Source organism: Anopheles bellator, chromosome 2, assembly GCF_943735745.2.
Source record: "Anopheles bellator chromosome 2, idAnoBellAS_SP24_06.2, whole genome shotgun sequence".
Classification (NCBI taxonomy): domain Eukaryota; kingdom Metazoa; phylum Arthropoda; class Insecta; order Diptera; family Culicidae; genus Anopheles; species Anopheles bellator.
The window spans coordinates 38,483,376-38,498,629 of NC_071286.1; the positions used below are offsets into that span (position 1 = coordinate 38,483,376).

The window sequence follows — 15,254 nt, forward strand, 5'->3', positions numbered from 1 at the left end:
GCCGAGACCGGGAAAATGCCGATCGGAGGAGCATAAAAATAGATTTGTTCTCTCCTCTACAGGGTCTTCTGCCATCACTCTCCCCCACCGGTGGTCAGTGCTGCGTCAAAAGAAAGTCGGGATCCGGTAAAGGTATCGTGTCGTATAGCAGGTTGAGATGAATTTGAGAGGTGTCCCAAAAAATTCACATCACACATCCTGTATGCGTTTCGATGATCTCGCGGAGGACGAAGGCTGAATTAGTTAGCAAATTCCCCGCCGCACATTTAAAAGTCACGGCTCTTTTGAAGGCCTCGAAACGGTTCTAATATTCGTTCGCCAGCATGCAGCAGTGTTTGAGAACTCGTAGCAAATTAGTGCAATCATTATCGGCAAACAGTGGTACGAAAACACGAAACGGAAACTTTCTTCCGACTACTACCTTTAATCGGACGCCCGCTTTAAAGTAGTATTAAATCGAATCAAGAATTCATTGGCGGTTCGACGGTTAACTACATCTACGTGAACCGAGATCGAGATCAACTCCGCTACGATAAATCTGCTGGGTGCATGTTAACTGTCTCGATGTGAGAATTATTGCAGAAGCTACTCTCGCTCGCTGCAGCACCATTATAGAGGAGCAAGTGATTTATGTTAGCCTCACAGCATTGGGCCAGCATAAACATCGAACACACCCAAACCATTGAGGCGGTTTTTGGCAACGCAAAGAAGAGGTCAGTGTTGCTGCGGCTCGGGTCGGTGAGAAAGGCCAATTGATGCGGCCAGCGTATTTAGAGAGGCATTTTCAACATTCTGCTACTGCTGCTGCTGCTGCACCACTTCGTGACTAGACTACAGTTACACGGCACGGCATATCACGGTCAGGGCGGTACTGCGCCAAAAGGAATTTCCCTTTAATTGCACGAGAGCGAGAGAGGGTGGCCCAGCCAAACAGGGGCAGTCGTCGTCCCCCGTGATAGTCATGTAGCGGGGAAAATGATGCTTACGGCGGTGGCGGTGGCGGCGGGAGCAGCAGCAGTTGCCCTTGGTATGGATTTTCGCGGCTAACTAAACAAACGCCGCAGGAGTAGAAGTAGTACAAGCGCAGCTATCTGGGGCGCGTCCGTTGAACCGCAACCGAATGCTTCACTGCCTTCGGTTTGATCGGGGTTCTAGGGGTTTATTCTGTCGTATCCGATTGTAAAGCAACAAAACCCGTCAAGCGCTGGTGGTGGTGCCCGTAGCTTATGCTTCGTACATACTACAATCTGATGCACCAAGAGGAGCGATTAGGATTATGTGAGACAATTTCGCGGAAACCCTATTCGCTGGCCTAGCGCAAACTTAAACTTGTTGGTCCAATGGAAGGATCGAAGGTAGGATCAGCAGCAATAATAGTCCCGATAGGGAATCAATTTCTGCTACCTTGTCCCTGGTAGTTATTGTTCGGCATTGGGACGGATTCAATCCTTAAAACGGCTTCAATTCAGAAAGTTGTGTGTCGGCAATCGTAGCCGAAAAGTGCAGACAAGAAGTGTTGGCCACTAGAAATGTTGTAGGCCAGTTTCATACGTCCAAATTTTTTTCAGTGTTGCCGGGTGTTGCCTTCCGGAGCATTTTCTTTGAAGTGCCACAAAACTTCATTCACACGAAACCCACCATGTAACGGGACCAACTCGAAGGATGAATGCACTAAAACTCCTACCGAGATAGATAGATGGCTGTGATGTCTTCGGTCTGTGCACCGTTCCAGTGACGCATGTGGCGCCATCTGATCGCCCGATTGGTCGATCAAATATTTACCAATCTCTCGATGGTGCACCAAGCAACTTCAAACGTATCTGTGTGGTTCCGATTACACAGAATATTAAATGAGCCTTTCCTGGGATCCATCCTGAGCCGAAGGATACAAGGGTGGTGCCTGGTTTTTCAGGTGCCAGTTAAAGAATCTAACCCAGCTTCTCAGTGACTTTTTGATGTCTCCATTGAGTGGGCGAACTCCTTTGACAGCGACATCGACATCGGCACCCGCATAAACCCGAACGCCGTGACAAATCGATATCTTTGGGTTTGATTTATGTGAGGTTTACTTGATGCGGTTCAAAATGTGATTCAAAATCACGACCCCGGGGGCGTTACGCTCACACCTCACGCCGCAGCCCATAAGAAGGCAAACGAATCGGGCACCATATTTCACGGTACTTGCCGTTGCCAGTACACGCCGTGAGAGGCTGAGTCGTAACCTGGCAGTGAAACGCACGTTGCGCCACCATGAATTAATTGCCATTTTTGTGATGCCGTCGAAGTCGAGAGGAGAGGTTACAAATTAAAAACCCTAACCCCGACGCGGGAGCCACAATTAATCACCGCGACGCGCTCTGGTCGGATCAGTCGGTATGCTCGCATTCCTGCTGGCCACGGAGCGCGATGTTTATTTGTTTATCCGAATTTCCCTATTGCACGGGCAAAGCTCAGCATGGTTGGTGATTTATTTTGTTCCTTACGGATGGATGGAAAAAGAGGAAAAGAAGGAAGAAAAACATACACGCAATTTGCGGGCGGCCGGGATAAAAATAAGCAACTCCCGTTCCCCGGGCTACGTAACTACAGCGAAAGATCTACGTCACAACTCGACCCACGACGACCGACCGAAAGTCAACTCCTCGCAAGACCTCGGCAGAAGTAGTACACCTCATCCTCCTGACGGGTTTACAAGCGGCCGCCGGCGGATGTGTAATAAGAATTCTTGAAATTCAATTCATGCCTGCTCAGCATCCGGTTTCCGGAAGCTTATCCGGTAGCACGAGCTTTCTGTCACGAGTCTCGGGCCAAAAGATCAAACCCAGGGCAGGTGTAAAAAAAGGCTTAAAAGTGGAAAGAGTCTAGATAGGTTAGACGTCGAGAATTCTTTTTTTTTCTATCGCATTCCGACCAGCCGAGTATTGCTGTCAGTGGCCAGTGGACAACCTTTGCCTCCTGCAAACCTTGCGCCGCACACCTTCACCTGCCTGGCGCGCGAATGTGTGTTGAAGTTTTGAGGTACGACTTAAAAATAGACCCAACGGGCACGCCATGTACCGGCCAACCGGTGGGCAAACGGTGGGCAACGTGAGCTATTTCTGCTGACGAGCGTCCATTTCATCAGGGGATCCATCTTGGGTGAACTGCTCCTCCTTTGCTGCTGCTGCTATTGCTGTGTCAGTCAGACGAACACACCCCGGACCAACTTCTGGGCGCATCCTTCCTGTTCTGTTTCCAGCGGTGGTCGGCGCTACAGTAATCACTTCCGCTGTGACGGCTTTACCCGGTCGAACTACCGAGGGCCTGAGACCTAGTGGAACGCAGAGTCTTCACAGAGCGAGAGAGAGGGAAAGACGGAGAGCGTAGAGCACTTTCAGACGTGAAGCACCACCCAAAGTGTCCAATCTCTTCTCTGTTCACGGCAATGCCGTCGAGGGTGGCTGAATCGGACGCGTGATGAAAAGTGAATCCTAGATATCCTCCTCAGCATGAGATCAATGATATTTAGCGTAGCGTATGGGAAGTAAGTGCCTCTGCAGCAACATTGTGCCGTCGTCGCGGCCCGGTTGTGTCCTAAACCGGGCCTTTCTTCGCTCAAATGTCAAAAGTTTCCAAAGCCGGTGCTTCAGAAAGGCCCCGAACAGTGGCACGAAAGGAAGGGCACAAGGCGATGGTTTACGGACTTTTTCCGCACCGCAACTCCACACAATGGTTCCGGGCATCCGGTCGTCGAGCGCCGGACCAACAGGATGTTGTGTGGAAAGATGAAGTGCTGCCCTACCAGAGGGAGTAGCCACGCTAAAAATAGTGATAAAGTTACTGCGGGTGGCTCCCCAGAATCCTTGTGCATCCTTTTGTCACCAAAAGAAAAACAGAGAGAGAGAATGGCTTTAATGCTGACGCGGTGCTTATCAGGTCCGCGGTTCTTCGAGTTGTAGTCCGCGAGCTTTGCCCTCATTTGCCACGGACGCTGGCGCCCCCCGTTTACTTACCGGACAGGAGCACCGACGATGGTAATGCAGTCACAGCGACGGAGATGAAGTATACAACTGAAGGACATTCGCGTTTGGAGTCTTCCTCCAGCTCTTCGTTACGCCACGGCTAATGAATATGCAAAGCACAAAAGAACGGTTTCCAGTACCAGCGCCCTATGGAACGGTAAAATGGACAACGACTTGTGCAGCACTATGAGCCGTCCGATGGACAGAGTCCACTTAACTTTTGAGATAACATTTCATTTTCTCAGTTGTAAGGCTATTTTCTCATCGGAACCAGTCCGAAATGGCCTCTACCTTCATTTGATGTGAACGCCGGATTGGATCCCGAGGTATCCTTGATCCCTTGGCCCCTGGGATGTCTATTCTCTCCGCTACCAATTGGGGACCCTCTCACGGAAATGGATCACTGTCATAAGTTTCTTCTCGCTCACTTATGTGAGTAAGACATCAGATTTGTTGCTGATGATGTGTAAATATTTTCATATCATTAGTCTCGGTTCTCTGTTGGTCCTATGTCACCCCGCACATCCCACCTGCCACCCCTGGACGCACATAGTACGCAGAATAGGCAGAGAATATTCTCACACCGCGCGAACGGTGTGGCCAGCGACCAACTAAGCTAATGACATTTTTTCCTTGACACATACTCACACACACTTTCTTCGACTCTCGTACAAAAGTCAACGTAAGAAAATTGGAGGAACCCCTGGACTGCGACCTCGGCTCGGACCTCGCCTCGCCTCGGTTTGCAATAAAACCCGTGCCGGACGGAAAACTCCCGACGCAGGTTCCGCAGCGTCGCGGAAGTGGCTCGTAAAACGTCATCTCGTTAGCGCGCATTTTATTGCCTCAGACACTCAGAATGTGTTGGGTCAGACGTCACCTCAAGAAGACGATTTAGACGCTGTTCGTCCGCGGGGAGAAGTGACACTTTTGACATTCCCAGGTGAAAATACGTCTCCACGGCGGCCGCGCTCGGTTCATTTTTCGTCCCAATATCTATCTCGATGTCTGGCAAGGTCCTTAGAGTCCGTAGCTTAAGTCGTTGTCAATACGGCACACCATCGTACGGTGTTGAGTTTCTACGCAAAAATGCTGGCATCAATTCACTCTCTCTCTCTGTTTAAAACATTGTCGTCAACCTTATAGTTAAATTACGAAACCCGAGAGAGGCCCCAACTTGCCGAGCACACCAAGCGCATGCTATTTCAATTATCACGCCATACGCCACTAAAAACGCGGAGTGTGAAATGCAGAAGACCACAATCTGTTTTTTTAAACGTCCAACAATTCCCCCAGTACTGCTTGGTGGGTGGCTGGCCTCTTTCTCTTTCTTTCTCCCCCGGAACGCCCGGTGTAACGGTTTGCATAACTCGACATTCCACATCAATCCACTCGGCGGCTTTGGCTGGTCGAGTGCTAAGAAGGTGCTGTGCGTCCGGAGGCGCGTTCGTGTACCGAAGAAACCGATCACTCTCGATCATCTGGCATCTGGAAAAAGGGGAGCCGATGGGTTGGGAATGACGGCGGCCGCACGCACACACAACCAGACGCCGGACATCCTCAACGCGCCGAGGAGACGACTTCGCACCGTGGCGCAACGGCTTTTCGCCTGCTTCAGCACTCTCTCCCTCTCTCTCGAGTGAAGTGGAGCCGTCAAGTGTCCGATCCTTCTCGGCGTGCGTCGAGTGGTTGTCTGAAGTGCTGCCGGCTCGGCCACTCTCTCCCTCTCGCTCTCTTTCTCTCTCTTTCTCTCTTTCTCTCTCTCTCTCTGTACACCACGGCTTAATTTAAACCCGCGAACGATCCCGACCACGCGCTAATGGTCCCATTTTAAAAAGCGGACGCCCATCGACACACATAGAACCATGCGGGACCATCCCCGGATGATCTTCAGATCGCTCACGTGTGTCCGATTAATTTGCTCGCTAATTGTCCCACTCACACACGCCGCCGATAGAGCTTCCTTTATCGCTCTTTGGCACCGTTTTATGGCAGCGATATTATTGACGTGTAACGCTAGCCGCGCTGCGGGTGGTTTGTAAGGATCATTAGGAGGGATTAAAAATCGGTTCGGCTATTTGCTAGTTCCGGTCGGCCCCACCGGAACCTCCCGTTTAGAGACAATCCGCAAAGTCCGAGCAGGCTTTGATTTGCGTTCATCCGAACCACTTGATTGAATTTGTGGGTCGTAAAAACAGGACCTCCCAGCGCCACGCGACCGAGCCCCGGAATGAAAGATATTTTTATGCTTCCCGTGCCGATTGATCTTCGTAATTGCCTCCCCAGGACACAGCGGCGGCCCAACATTAACGGTGGGCAGTAAACTCTGGTGGCGGTTGTTGCGGTCACTCCAACGGGAGGAGAGCCGAACGGAGGACATGGTTGCTGCATCCCCTGTGCGAACGCTCCAACGGCACCTTTAAAGTGCGTCTAAAAATAATAACAAAAAAAGGCGGCGGGCAACAACACCTTTCCTGCGGAGAGCACCGCACACGCATAAACTCAGATTTTTCTACACCTCCTTACGGGCGCTGGGGAATTTCCCGCTCCTCCGGCGGCTTCCTTCCTTCGCCGGCTCGTCACCCTCCCGCCCGACCGGTGGTGGTTGCAGGCCGTGTGCGCTGCGCTCGCGACGATCGTTTTGCTCAGCAATAAAAATAATAATAACGCTGGGCGCACCGCGGCGGGCAGTAACATTTACGAGCGCATAAAAATGCGCACCCAACCACGGGCTGGTGCTCCTGCTCCTTAGTGAGGTACCTATGGGCACCTACTTGACGACCCGCGCTGCTTTTTCTGGCAAGACGCGCCAACGATCGCAGGATCTCCGGGCACGACGTTGGCTGGCGTCGCATGCATTTTATGCTGCTGCTTTGCGGACACTTTTTCTCATCGCCACCGACCCAGCCAGGGACAGTCGGTGGTGGCTCTGGCCACTTCCCGCCAAACTCTCTCTGTGTGTGTCCCATGTGCATTTCATTATTTTTATTTCGTGCCACCAAACGCTTATGGGGAGGACGCGCAGGGCACAACATGATTCGCGAATCATCGGCAAGCAATTCGCGGAAAGAGCGCATTTTTTCTACACGGTTTTTTTTGTTGTTTTTCGCTGCGCGGCCACACTGTCGGGAATCGGGAAGGTTTATGGGCGTCGGGATGAGTGTTTTGTTTATGGCACTGCGGGCAGAGATCTCCTAATCTCGCCTCGCTTCGATCGCACGAATTGGCCGAGCGTTCTGATTCGGTGCTTGGAGGTGCGCTTTGAAGGTATTTCCCTTAGATACTTACCTTGGAGTTCTGAAGCAATCGGACCACACGCAACACAGGCTTGCAATTAATTTAATCATACCGAAGTATTTAGTGTGTCGCTTTGTTTTAGGAGAATTTATTCGTAGTCTTTCTTGTCTTTCTACTTGGAACTTAGACGTGAACTTATCTAACATAGACTTATCGTTGGAAGAGTGGATGAAGAGTCGGTTAACCCGTAAAATCTTCTTATGTCAAAACGAAAAGCTGTTCTGTCTTCTGAGAAGACAAGTTGGTACCTTCACGTCTAAGCTTCAACGAGTTAAGCCTTAGCCAAGACAACCTTTTGGTGTGATGCTCCGCGAGGTCGCGTACATCGACCAACAGTCAACGAACTTGAATTTTCGTTAAATCGATTCGAGGTGTCTAATACTAGCCAGAGAAATGCGAAACTAAACCAAGGATTCGTATACAAGTGTTGATCTTACAAGCCAACAACTATGCGGCTTTCAGGCACATAGTTTTCCTGAAGATTCTTGAGTGAATTATTCCTTAATAGTCCCCCAGCATAGTGTCAAATGTGACTATGAACTGGTACGTTCATCCGTTAAATTACACATGTGCTTACGTTGAGCTGACATGCTATTAACGGAAATAGGAAAAAAATACTCTTAAATCACCAAGCAATGATTGAGGCAATTTTGAAGACATCGGCACATGCAAGATGAGAGTCGACACCAAAAACAGTGTAAGGCCGAAGCCACTATCCTACAATTTGGTGGCTTTTGGCACAAGTGCGCTTAATTATGTAGCGATATTTTTTGCGGAAAAAACCCTCTCTTTGATGCCACTTATTGCTCGCGGTGTGTATTAGCCCGCAAAATGTGACCAAAGAAACTTTCCTTTCCAATTTTGAGCACCAATTCGGGAACAGAAAACCCAAAGAAAAATCAGTAAGTAATAACGGAGCAGCGGCTAACTTTTGTCCCGCTACTGAGGAGTCACCGATTGACTGTTACTTTCGCGCTACCCAATCCCTGAGGGGAGGTCTCAATTTTTTGGAACAGAGTTGGTGAAAAAAGTTGGATAAAAAGTTTGTCTTGCGCCGAACGAATTAATTGGTATCTTCTGGGAACCCTATTCTAGGGATCGTAATCCCGTGGACAACTCATTGCAATGGATAAGACATAGTCCCAAGATAAAGTTTCATTTGGCCGGACAGATGGCCGGAGGACTTGGCTGTTGTCTCTCTTCCGTTCGCAGTAGTACGTAATGGGCGGGATAAGGCACAATAATCAGCGCGGCTGCCCAGAAGGTGTGACGACAGAGAGCCGCCAATCATGTAGTCAATCGACAATCGCATCTTTCCGACGGTGGCCTCTCGGTGCTGGGCGACCACCAACAAGGTCGACCATAATCATCATAATCGTCGGAAGTTTGGTACGTCCGTACGGCCCAGACTGTGGCTGTGCCCGGTTGCCGTTAGTTCAATCGTTCCAAGTGGCACTTATTGCGCTTGTTGTCGCAGCGAGAAGCAGGACGTGTGTCAATTGTAGCCGCCCTAGCACATAACGATGCCCCTTTTTGTGTCCCTCTGCAAGACTTTTGGCAGCTTCTTTTTTTTGTTCGACGGTGGCTTTAGATCCTTGCCGTACAGCAGCAGCACTGTCAGATAAATGCGCGCGAAATAGTGGATGATGATGTCAAGCGTCGTTCCCTTCCCCAGAGCACGGCTCGGGTCTCGAACTCGACGAAGTGGAAGGAACAACTTCCAGGCTCTCCACATACATTGGCAGATTTTTTGTTTATTTTTTTGCTGCTTAATCATCGCCCTGCGATTAGTGTCACTCGCTCACACTGACACTCGGCTGCTGCCAACGGAAATGTTGTTCGACGCTAAAAGGGGTTGTGATATGAGAGTTTGGTTCGATTTTTTGCCCCTCGGGCGCTGTGCTGTCTGTCAACAACTAGCGAGCGTATTAATGTATCTTCGCATGACTTTTGATGATCCTCCGCGGTTTTACTGCTCATCGTTTATGTTTTTGTGGGGCTAACTGTAAGCCGATTTATTCGTTTGTAAACGAAATTCAAAGAGTGAGTTGCGACCATTTTAAATCAAACAAATTTTGTGTTCAAACAATAATTTTTGTGTCCGCAAAACAAAAGGAATAGACAACAGCTGAGAACGAGGAGATTTAGACAAATGGCCGTTTTAAATTTTGCGGTTTCACCATAGATTTCTGTGCTCGAAATTCCTCCAAATTCGCCATCAACCTGTTGGTGCTGCGAAACCACAACTTACCGTACCATTCCTAAACTGAAACGAGAAGTCTCTCCAGTGGCGAATGTTGCTCTCGCGCGTCCACTTTGCGCTGATGAACCTTGGACACGTGACTACAACGCAATATGCAGATGCAGACGCTTTGGACGGCTTCGTGCAAACTACGGAAAACAACAAACCCCCCTCCCCCCCCACCGGAATGGTCAGTTCTCGGCCAAGTTGATCTTGTTTGGATCGGAAGCTGACGGAATGTGAAGACTCCTCGGTACGGAAGGAGAACTGGTTCGATCGCTCACGATCGAGCTTCGAACCGCACGGCGCCAAGCCGCAACCTTGGACTTGATTCAAAAGTTTTATTTGAATTTTATGCTCTCTGCGCTAAGCTTTTCGGCCGCCTGAACGGACCTGCCTTTCTGACCTGTCCACGGCGCAATCGTGGCGATGCAGCAACTGTCGGCTCAATCACGTCGTATCTTCATCAACTGCGCTGCGTATGACAATCCCGCGGAGCTGCAGAGAGTCCAATTTGAGGTGAGCTAAAAATAAGGTTGTCGCAGACTGGCACCATCGAATGAGCTCTGTGGCTGGGGCGTTCGGGATCAAACCGATCACCCCAACATTAATAAAAGTGTCCCCTTTGACGACGGCCCTCCACTGTGTCTGCCCTTAATTAGATCGTCAAACGAATACGCGCACCCGGGGACGGGGTACCCTTTGAAGCGGGGACCTATTTACGCCGCGGCCAAAAGTGAACGTGGTGCCAGCCACGATTGTTGTCCTCTGTGGTGGTGGTGCAATCAAATCAATGTTAAAACGACACTCGATCGGCCCGCGCACGGTCACAAATAACAATACGAAAACTGTCTCAGCCCAGCTCAGCGATTCTTCTCGGAGCTCTGTACGCGGTCTTAAAATAACCCGACGTCAAACGACGGAATCGGCCTATCACTTGACCGCTTGACGTTCAATTTCCCGACAATGTTCACCACCACCACTACCACCCCGTCGTAGGTTGTAAGTGGACGGGCGGTAAGCGACTGTTTAGGTCATGATGCAAGGAAAATGAAACCCACGGATTGTGAATGGCCACAGCGCCATTCTCGATCGAGCGGACCTCTCATGATTCGAACGATCGCCTAGCTTGTTAGCGAGCTCTCTGGCCCCAGCAAGTGCTCTCTTGATGATGATGATGATGATGGTGGTGGCTCGCGTTGTGAGTCCGGGGCCAGCGGGACGGCGGATGTGGGCCAGTCGTTGTCACCTGACGGGGCCTTGATTCCGTGAGCTTCTTGCTTGCTTCCACCGTGTCGTGTTGACCATGACCAAGAAACGGTGCCCCGCCGCAGGCACAGTGGTCCACTTTTTTGCCGCCACACACTCACCGGCGGAAGCAAATGGCCCGAGCCGACGTAGGGTGAAGTAGTGATGACTGTGCGCAAATGTGACGTGTGTGGGGGGTAATGTTGTTGTACTTTTCGCATTATTTACCGCATTGTGGTGTTAGCGCCGTTCAAAGTGGAAGCTGTGGATTGTTGATTGAACCAAACAGGAGTGTTGAAGAGTACTTTTTCACAATTAATAGTGCAATATTTTACGTCCTAGCGATAGGATACGGATCAGCCGACGTATTTCCATTTTGATCGGAGCTAAAAGCTGTTGAAAAAATTAAATTGGTCGGCTAATGACAGTTTATTGTCGGCAGACTACAAATGACCAAAGACATTCGCTAGCCACACGACCAAAGATACAACATGAAGTTTAAACGTATTAGTTAATGTTTGTTAATGAGTTTAACCACCTGCAAGTGTGTAGACAAATGGGTGCATCGTACCATAAACCGTTGCATTTATTCTGACAGCGATGTTGAAATTAACTCAAGGTCAAGCCTTACAAGTTCAGAAAAGTACATGATCTTGGAACGCAGCAAAAAAATAAGACTTATATCAGGCGTACAAATAGAAAACCGCCGTTTTTTCTCATGATTTGAGGCTTTATTGTAAAAAACTCCTTACAAACTCAGTCTTCAAAGTAATTGCCATTGTTAGCCACAACTTTTTCCCACAATTTTGGCAGCTTTTGAATTCTTCGTCGGAAAAATTGTTCATCTTTCGACGCGATCCATGCATCGATCCAATTTTTGGTGTCCTCGACAGAACGGAAGCGCTGCTCGGTCAGGTCATGCGTCATCGATCGGAATAAATAGTAGTCTGACGGGGCGATGTCTGGAGAGTAGAGCGGGTGGGGTAGTATATGCCATTTCAATGTTTCCAGGTATATTTTCACGACTTTGGAAACATGTGGTCGAGCGTTGTCGTGAAGAAGGATAACTTTGTCGTGTCTTTCTGAATATTGTGGGCGTTTTTCCTTCAACGCTCGACTCAGCCGCATTAGTTGTGTACGATACAGGACTCCTGTAATGGTATCGCATGGTTGCAATAGTTCGTAATAGACAACGCCGAGCTGGTCCCACCAAATACAGAGCATCAGCTTCGAGCCATGAATGTTCGGTTTAGCTGCAGATGTTGATGCATCGCCGGGAAGCCCCCACGATTTTTTACGCTTTGGGTTATCATAATGTATCCACTTTTCATCCCCGGTCACGATGCGATGTAAAAAACCTTTTCTTTTTTGCCGTTCAAGGAGTTGCTCGCAAATGAAAAGACGCCGTTTGACGTCCATCGGCTTCAACTCGTGCGGCACCCATTATTCTAGTTTCTGGATCATTCCTAGGGCTTTTAGCCGATGCGATATTGTTTGTCGTGTCACACCCAATAAGTCTGCAAGTTCCTCTTGAGTTCGACAAGCATCTTCTTCCAGCAAAGTTTTCAATTCGGCATCTTCGAACTTTTTCACCGGTCTGGGACGCTCCTTGTCTTGCACGTCATAATCGCCATTTTTGAACTTGCAAAACCACGCCCGATACGTTCTTACACTAATGCAGGCTTCACCATAAACTTCTACTATCATTCGATGCGCTTCAGCTGCATTTTTTTAGCATGAAACGCAAAAAGCAACATTTCCCGCAAATGGCACTTGTTCGGCTCAAATTTTGCCATTTTCGCACATGAATAAGACAAAGCAGAGTGAAAATAAACAAACGAGATTTTGTGGAGTTATAGACAGATGCCTCAACTGTCGTTACCAGGGTTTTGCATATTTTTATCGTTTAATTTGCAGCTGCTAGCGCCGCTATAGGAAAACGGCGGTTTTCTATTTGTACGCCTGATAGGTAAACGGAGTTGTTGCGTGTATAAAATGAATCGTGTTTTATTGACGCTCGACGTAAAATTCGAGAACATATACTTTCGAATGACAACCGAACACCTGGAAAATGCGATGGAAGGAGTCTCACAAAGCTCGTGTGAACCAAAAACTAATTGAATCATGTCATTGAAACAGCTGGTCGCTAATTTTCGAGATGCTAATCCGATAGGTTCACCTGTTTGTTCCGCTTTTGTAGACCAAAGTAAGGACTAAACATTAGGCAAGTATGGCAGCACTGCAGAAAGGGCTTAAATTTGATTGGGCCAAGATTTAGAAAAATACATGGCCGAAATCTAAACTTAAGTTGAATAGTTTTCATTTCCGTCTTTTCTACCCTCAAAATAGTGTTTAAAAATAATTTGTTATGATTTCTTTTGTTTGTGACAGTTGTTCTGCTGAATCTCTTATGTAGCTGCCTAACTTCTTAACATCTCCTTTTATTGGTTTTATTGAACCTTTAAATCCTTTTTGTCTTTTTTAGAACAACATCTGAGCTTTTGTTTCATTTTCACTATGGGCCTGAACAACTTATATCAACCCAAGCGAGTGTTTGAAAGGCCAATTCCACGTGAAACTTGTTCTCTTTGTCCCATACCCGAAGCACTGCACAAAGTTGACACAACATCAACCCGACCGGTGGCACGTGTTTCACCAACTCCGCCGTAGGGCTCCAGCATAGTTATGCGCAGTTGCCACGACAGTCCACAAACGTGTCCGACGAAACGGTTCTCTCGTGCGTAACGCTCGCAAGTTCGCTCCCGAACGTGGATGCCATTTCATTTTCGCTAAATTAATTTTTATCATCCACTGTTACGGACGGGCCCTGCCAGCCAAGATTTCTCGTTCGTTCAGAAGTTTAATGAGCACCACCACCGCAACTTTGCTTTCGAGCAACACCCGGGAAAAAGGATACGCCCGGAGGGTGTGAAACGGGGAACTAAGAGGCGGAACGACGGAACGAAGCTGCCGGAAAAGGCTCAAGAAAAAACTTAGTTTACGTGACGTCTCGGCTGCCGAGCGCCTCTAACTAGGACAGGCATAAACAATGAGGTGTCCTGGGCCTGGAGTTAGATAATGACTCCAGGACAAAGTATCTTTCCGAAGCAATAGAACAAACTCAACGCTGACCATATGGTGCAGTAGTTTAGCCAAGCACAATTTACTTTTTATCGTTTCGGTTGTGCACGACCGGAACTCGTCGGGTGGGATTGGATTGGGCCGTCCGCCACCTTTGCACACACACATACGGGGGTGTCGTAGGGTGTCCTGAAATCGCCCGCAAACCATACGTGAATGGGGTGCACTCGAGGACACCTAGGACATGCCTGCAGTCGTTATGAAACATGCAGATTAAATTGAGTTCCACTCGGCGATAACGCACGTTTTGCTGAAATGGCATAACGGGGCTACTCTGGCTCGTTGTCGGCCGCATTTTCGCTCCACCGTCGGGGTTTGTGGACGTGGTAGTGAAGATTCAGAGAATAAGCGAGTGTCATGCCTCGTGTGTGCCGGCCATAACTCCGACTTATCGTAGTTAGTGGATGCAAAAAGTTAAAGAGGTAATCCTCATTAAAAAATCACATCAGCGACCTTTGGTTGTTGCTAATTTTGTTCCAAATCGATTCGAACCAATTAATCGCCGAAAGTGCGAACCTTGAATTTACTAAAAACTTACTAAAAACTAATCATGATAGAGTATAGAAATAGAAATTAATAACAACAAACAAATAAATGAATGAGTGAATAAATAAATACATAATTAAAACAATAAGTAGATAAATAAAAAAAAATATAAAAACCAAAGAATAAAATAAATGAAACAAAGGATATATTAATAGCAGTATAAAATGAAAAAATAAGTGAGCCGAAAAGGGCACTTTAGTTGCAAAATGAAATAGCACCGATTGATGGATGCAAAACAGTCGCGGAAGTGGAGCAAACAAATGGAACCCGGTGTTGTTTGTTGTTGCGACACGTCGTCCGACCGCCTGTGCCGTAAACGAGATCGATCTTTCACTTTCATCGCAGACTTCTTTTCGTTTTGCTTCACTTGGCCGCCCCCGGGGGCTAACGAAAGTGAAGACACCGCATCGAACAGTGCAGAGAACAACACCGCTAGCCTCTGAAGTGACTTCACAATCCAAACCACACGGTGCCGCAATCGTCCGTGGTTACGCCGGTGGCGTCCATCTGCACGCCGCCGGTAATTGTCAATTCTCCAATCGTTGGGGTTTCTTTTCGCTTTACTTGGCACCCCGAAAACCCACGGCCAGCGGTGGCCACCGAAATGGTGGTCGCGATCCGGTGAAGGGTTTATTCGGCTTTCGATTTCTCAACACACACATACACAAACAGTGTGAGGGGGGGTTTGGCTTTGGAACTCACGCCCACCTTGGAAGTGAGCTGACGATGTCACCAGAAATGTCAACCACACTGTGGCCACTGTGTCGTTTGAACCGGTC

The 15,254-nt window shown here is 48.5% G+C and overlaps 1 protein-coding gene across 1 annotated transcript in view; it reads left to right on the plus strand.

Moving 5' to 3' along the window:
- The window catches only part of LOC131212642 (RNA-binding protein Pasilla), a 69,168-nt gene that overhangs the window by 43,250 nt on the left and 10,664 nt on the right, over positions 1-15,254 (plus strand). The gene's annotated exons all lie outside the window — the stretch shown is intronic.